Below are 6,720 nucleotides of genomic sequence, written 5' to 3' on the forward strand. Positions count from 1 at the left end.
ATGTTATCCGGGATAGTTTTTTTTTTTTTTTTTGAGACAGAGTCTTGCTCTGTCGACAGCCAGGCTGGAGTGCAATGGCACAGTCTCGGCCGGGATAGTCTTGAACTCTTGACTTCAAGTGATCTGCCTGGCTCGGCCTCCCAAAGTGCTGGGATTACAGACCTGAGCCCCTGCACCCAGTCTGTTGCTTAAGTTCTTAAACATTAGTTTATCTGCTTATAGAATTTTAAATTATCAGGTATTTCCTTTCAGCTGGTAGAAGATATTATTCATTGCATTCCTGCTTCATTTGTTACTGGTGTGATTTTTTTTTTCAATTTTTTTTTATTGCATTTTTGGTTTTGGGGTACATGTGAAGAACATGCAAGATTGTTGCATAGGTACACACATGGCAGTGTGGTTTTCTGCCTTCTGTCCGCATTATCAAATGACTTCATTTTCCTTTGTAAGAGACTCTTTTTCCCTCTCTTGTTTAATTTTTCTCTTGACTTTTGTGTTTTGAAGTTTTAATATGACGTGTACAGGTGTGTATTTGTTTTTGTTTATCTTCTCTAAGAATTCATGTCTCATCAACTCCAATAAATTATCAGCTGCTGTCTTTTCTAATAAACGTTACCCTTTCCACATTCCCTCTGTTTTCTCCTTTGGAACTCATTAGATATGTGTTGAACTTCTATTATATCTTTTTTTTTTTTTTTTTTTTTTTTTTTTTTTGAGACATGGTCTTGCTCTGTCGCTCAGTTTGGAGTATAGTGGCATGATCTCAGCTCACTTGCAGTCTCGACCTCCCAGGCTCAAGCAATACTCCCTCCTTGGCCTCCCCAGTAGCTCAAACTACAGGCATGCACCACCAGGCCCAGCTAATTTTTGTAGTTTTTGTAGAGACAGGGCTTTGCCATGTTGCTCAGGCTGTTCTCCAACTCCAGGGCTCAAGTGATCCTCCACTTTGGCCTTCCAAAATGCTGGGATTGCAGGCATAGGTCACTGCCGCCAGCCTTATCTCTTATTTTTTATGTCTTCTAAACTTTCATTTCTCCCACCTTTTAATCCCTCTGTAGTATATTCACGGTAATTTTCTCAAATCTATTTCTCCTGCTCACAAATTTTCTCTTTAACTATTTAACCCATTCATTGCATTCATTTCAATGACATACTTTTTCCCCCCAGGAAGTTCTGTTTTGTTTTTTGCTAAATGTCTCATTATTTGGTTACAGTAACCTTGTTATTTTATTATAGTTTTCATTATTTCATATTTGTAATCAATGGAAATCAATTATTTTATGGCCTTTTTCAGATAGTTTTATTATCTTAATTTCTCAGGCTACTAATTCTCAAGTTTGTCGTGTCCACCGATTCTCCCTCATGGTAGGTTTCTCAGTTTTAGCAGGACTATTCCTGTGGGAGCCTTGGATGCCCTGGGTCATGGAAGAGCCCTGAAGAGTAGATTACATTTGTTTCTGCCAGATACACCAGGGACTGGGCTGGGGCCAGTTTTTCCACTAATTTCTCCCCTGGAATTTTCATGCCACAAGGATAGTGTGCGTTCACACACCACAACTCTGCATGCACTTGAGATTCTGTTTTCTTCTAAGATTGTTTTACATTCCGTCCCTTGGAGTGTCCACAGAAACCAGCTTCCTTGGCCGAGCGCGGTGACTCAAGCCTGTAATCCTAGCACTTGGGGAGGCTGAGGTGGGCGGATCACCTGAGGTCAGAAGTTGGAGACCAGCCTGGCCAACATGGTGAAACCCCATCTCTACTAAAAATGCAAAAGTTAGCCAGGAGTGGTGACGGGTGCCTGTAATCCCAGATACTCGGGAGGCTGAGGCAGGAGAGTCACTTGAACTGGGGAGGCGGAGGTTGTAGTGAGCTGAGATCATGCCACTGCACTCCAGCCTGGGCATCAGCGCAAGACTGCATCTCAAAAAAAAAAAAAAAAAAAAAAAAAAAAAAAAAAAAGCTTACTTGCTACTTCCCTGGGAGGATGAGAAGTTTACCTAGTCCTCCCTTTCATGAAAGAGGTGATCGGTCCATGTCCCAGCTTTATGCAGGAGTCTCAGTTCCACCCCGCTTCCTGTCTTGCAGGGTTAACATCTCAATGTCATGTCTTTTACTCTACTGCTGGAATGAAAACCTCAGCCCTTAACGGTGAGTGCCTAAGTTTGGATACAACCTCCTTCTGATCGAGGAAAGGGATTTTTCTTCCTAGCTTGTCTGTGTATTTTATGTTGGCATTCTATTTTATACAGCATGCCTATGTATTTGGAGAAATATGGAGGGTAGGGGATGTATTACCCAACCTGCCCAGTTGGCAGAACTGCAAGTTGGAGTCTGTTTCCAATTTTTCAATACTATAAATAATGCTATGATGAACGTCCTTGCTCATTAATCTTTATGCACATCTCTGGTTATTTTCCTTGGATAAATGCCTAGGAATGGTCAAAGAGTATGAACATTTGTAAGGTGTTTAATATATATGTAAGGCCCCATTGCCAGCCCCCAAAAATGTACCACTTTGCATTCCCTGGAATTCCTGTTTTCCGGTGCCCTTGCCAACATTTGGAAACTTTAAAAAAATTCACCATTGAGTTAGATTTTTTTAAATACTGTGAAAAACACATAGTGCAAAAACAGTACTTTTAAATGTTTATAACTAGTTAGAAAAAAATCAAGAGTTGGGCACAGTGGCACGCGGCTGTAGTCCCAGCTACTCAGGAGGCTGAGGTGGGAGAGTTGCTTGAGCCCAGGAGTTTATGGCCAGCCTGGACAACATAGTGAGATGCTGTCTGAAAAAAGGAAGACAGAAAGAAGAAAGAGAAAGAGAGAAAGGAAAGAAAGAAAACAAAGAAAGGAAAGAAAGAAAGAAAAAGAGAGGGAGGAAGGAAAGAAAGAAAAAAAGAAAGAAAGAAAATGAAGTTGAAATTTTGACATTGATACAGACAGTTTTATTGGAGCACAACCATGTCCATTTGTTTACATATTGTCTAGGGCTGCTTCAAACTATAGCAGCAGATGTGAGGCAACGTGGATGAGGCTGGAGGACATTATGTTGAGTGAAATAAGCCAGGCACAGAAAGACAAATACCGCATGTTCTCACTCATATGCAGAAGCTTAAAAAGTTGATCTCATGGAAGTAGAGAGGAAAATAGCAGTCGCCAGAGGCTGGGCGGGCAGAAGATAGCCAGAGGTTGGTTAACAGATACAAAATTTCAGTTGGATAGGAGGAATAAGTTCTGGTGTTTTACGGCACTCTAGGATGACTATAGTTAACAACAACAGTATATGTTTTTTTGTAGCCAGAACACAGGATTTTGAATGCTTTCAACACAAAGAAATTATAAATCTTTGAAGCGATGAATATACTAATTACCATAATCATTACAGGTCAATTAAAAAATGATAAAATGTTTTTAAAACTCCCATGGCAGAGGTGATGAGTACAGTCGGCCCTCTGCATCAGTGGGCTCCATATCTGTGGATTCAACCACTATTGGATTGAAAATATTCAAAAATTCATGAATGGTTGTGTCTTAACATGTACAGACTTTGTTTCCTTGTCACCATTCCCTAAACAATATGGAATAACAACTATTGACACAGCGTTTGCACTGTATTAAGTATTATAAGTAATATCTGGAGATGATTTAAAATCTACAGGAGGATGATATAGGACATCACTTTCACCATAATATATTGACTAAAATAAGTCCCAAGGCAAGCCCATTCCAGAAGAGGAGAAATAGACTCCACCTCTTGATGAGAGGAACAGAAAAACATTTGGACTGTTTTATATCAGGGACTTCAGCATCTGTGGATTTTTGTGTCTGAGGGAGTATCTTGAAATCAATCTCCTGTGGATACAGAGGAATGACTGTAGTTGCAAAAGAGATGGATGGCCTACAATGCCTAAAATATTTACTGTCTGACCATTTACAGAAAATGTTTGCCAACCCTTGTTTTAGATAAAATATGCCCATACGCAAATAATTGTGGTATGTCACACAGTGGAATACTAGCCATAACTGAGATGAAATGAACTACAATTACACACAATGGCACAAATGAATCTCATAAACACAAACCTGAGAAAAAGGAGCCACATACAGATGGTATGTGTCCTGCTGATATAATATTTAAGAATAGGCATGAGAACTCGGCTGGGCGTGGTGGCTCCCACCTGTAATCCCAGCACTTTGGGAGGCTGAGGTGGGTGGATCATGAGGTCAGGAGTTCCAGAACAGTCTGGCCAACATAGTGAACACCCTCTCTATTAAAAAGACAAAAAATTGCCGGGCACGGTGGATCAAGCCTGTAATCCCAGCACTTTGGGAGGCCGAGGCAGGTGGATCACGAGGTCAAGAGATTGAGACCATCCTGGTCAACATGGTGAAACTCCGTCTCTACTAAAAATACGAAAACTTAGCTGGGCATGGTGGCACGTGCCTGTAGTCCCAGCTACTCAGGAGGCTGAGGCAGAAGAATTGCCTGAACCCAGGAGGCAGAGGTTGCAGTGAGCCGAGATCGCGCCATTGCACTCCAGCCTGGGTAACAAGAGTGAAACTCTGTCTCAAAAAAAAAAAAAAAAATACAAAAAATTAGCCAGGTGTGGTGGCACGTGCCTGTAATCCCAGCTACTGGGGAGGTTGAGGCAGGAGAATCTCTTGAACCCAGGAGGCAGAGATTGCAGTGAGCCAAGATTGTGCCACTGCACTCCCACCCGGGCAAAAAAAAAAAAAAAAAAAAAGAACAGGCATGAATGGCCTGTGCTGATAGAAGTTAAGAGAGTGGTAACCCTTGTCGGCCATCATAGGGACTGGAGGAGTCCCTGAGAGGCCTCTCAGTTGCCGAGCAGCGCCAGTTCTATGAGTGAGTTTACTTTGTAAAAATGTTTTCAGGTTTGCACTTAGGATTTGTGCACTTATTTGCAGTCAAGTTATATTTCAACAAAAATTATAGAAAGAAAAAAATGTTCAGAGAGCACTGCTTGGCCACATTGGACTCCTGAGGAACTCTTTTTAGCTTTGTTCTGTGACAAATAGGAAGCAGGTTGCCCTTGGAAAGGCCTATATATTAGTTTCAGATATCTATTTTTGTGTAACAAATCACCTCTGAAATTAAAGGTTTAAATAACAATATATTATTATCTGGTCATGATTCACGGGTTGGGAACTCAGGCAGGGCTCAGTTAGTTGGTTCTTTTGCTGCATGTCACATCAGCTGCAGTTGTGCTTTGGGCTGCACAGCTGTCCAGAATGGTAGGTGCAAGAAGCCTTAACTTACATTGTTTGACATCTCAGTGCTCCTTTCCACGTGGTTGGCTTGGTCTGCCATACAGCATGGCAGTCTCAGAGAAATCAGACCTCTTACACAGTGGCTGGCTTCCAAAAGTAAGAAAACTGGGCTGGGAGTGGTGGCTCACCTGAAATCCCAGCACTTTGGGAGGCCAAGGGGGGGGGGGTGGATCACGAGGTCAGGAGTTCAAGACCAGCCTGGCCAATAGGGTGAAACCCCGTCTCTATTAAAAATACAAAAATTCACTGGGTGTTATGGCATGTGCCTGTAGTTCCAGCTGCTCCAGAGGCTGAGGCAGGAGAATTGCTTGAACCCAGGAGGTGGAGGTTGCAGTGAGCTGAGATTGAGCCACTGCACTCCAGCTTGGGCAACAGAGCAAGACTCCATCAAAAAAAGAAAGAAAGAGAGAGAGAGAGAGACAGAGAGAGAGAAAGAAAGAAAGAAAAGAGAGAAAGAAAGAAAGGAAAGAAAGAAGAAAGAAAGAAAAGAAAGAAAGAAAACAAAAGCATCTGCTCTCTTAAACCTGGGTATGGAAGTTTTAGGACATCACGTCCACGATAATATATTGACTACAGTAAGTCCCAAGGCAAGCCCATTCCAGAATAGGGGAAATAGACTCCACTTCTTGATGAGAGGAACAGAAAAACATTTGGGGCATTCTTTAATCCATCCAGGACTTTTTCTAGAGTGATAGCTCAGTCACCTGAAGCTCATCCCACTTCTTGGCGCCATTCCTAGGGTGCTAGAGCCTCAGCTGATTACTGAAGATACCCCATTCCCCTGCCCCTTTCTGTATTGTGGGAGACTTTTGCCAAACCATTAACGTAACATGTTTATGTTCCCATCACCTAAGCACTGTTTACATCAACTCAATCAAAGATACATACATCATCTAATAATTTGCAGAGAGAATTTACAGAATTAATTGAATTGGAAATTGTCAGCTTCGCATTAAAAACAAATAAGGCTGAGTGTGGTGGCTCACACCTGTAATTTGAAAACTTTGGGAGGCCGTGGTCAAGTACTCTTGAGCTCAGGAGTTCAAAACCAGCCTGGACAATAAAGTGAGATCCTGTCTCTACAAAAAATAAAAATAAAAATATTAGGCAGGCATGAGGGCACATGCCTGTGATCTCAGCTACATGAGAAGCTGAGGTGGGATGATCGCTTCATCTCAGGAGGTTGAGGCTGCAGTGAGCCATGTTTGTGCCACTGCACTCCAGCCTGGGAGACAGAACAAGACCCCATCTCAAAAATAGAACAAAAGAAAAAGAAAACAAATAAATGCTACTATGCACGCTGTTGAGCATAAAACTCAAGCAACATTGCTGAAACAGTGATTACTGTTACTTGAACTTTTGTCTAGATTGATGCTTCTTTTTATTAACCCCACCCATTTCTCTCCTTCTTCATCAATGCTTCTTCAA

Source organism: Saimiri boliviensis, chromosome X, assembly GCF_048565385.1.
Source record: "Saimiri boliviensis isolate mSaiBol1 chromosome X, mSaiBol1.pri, whole genome shotgun sequence".
NCBI lineage: Eukaryota > Metazoa > Chordata > Mammalia > Primates > Cebidae > Saimiri > Saimiri boliviensis.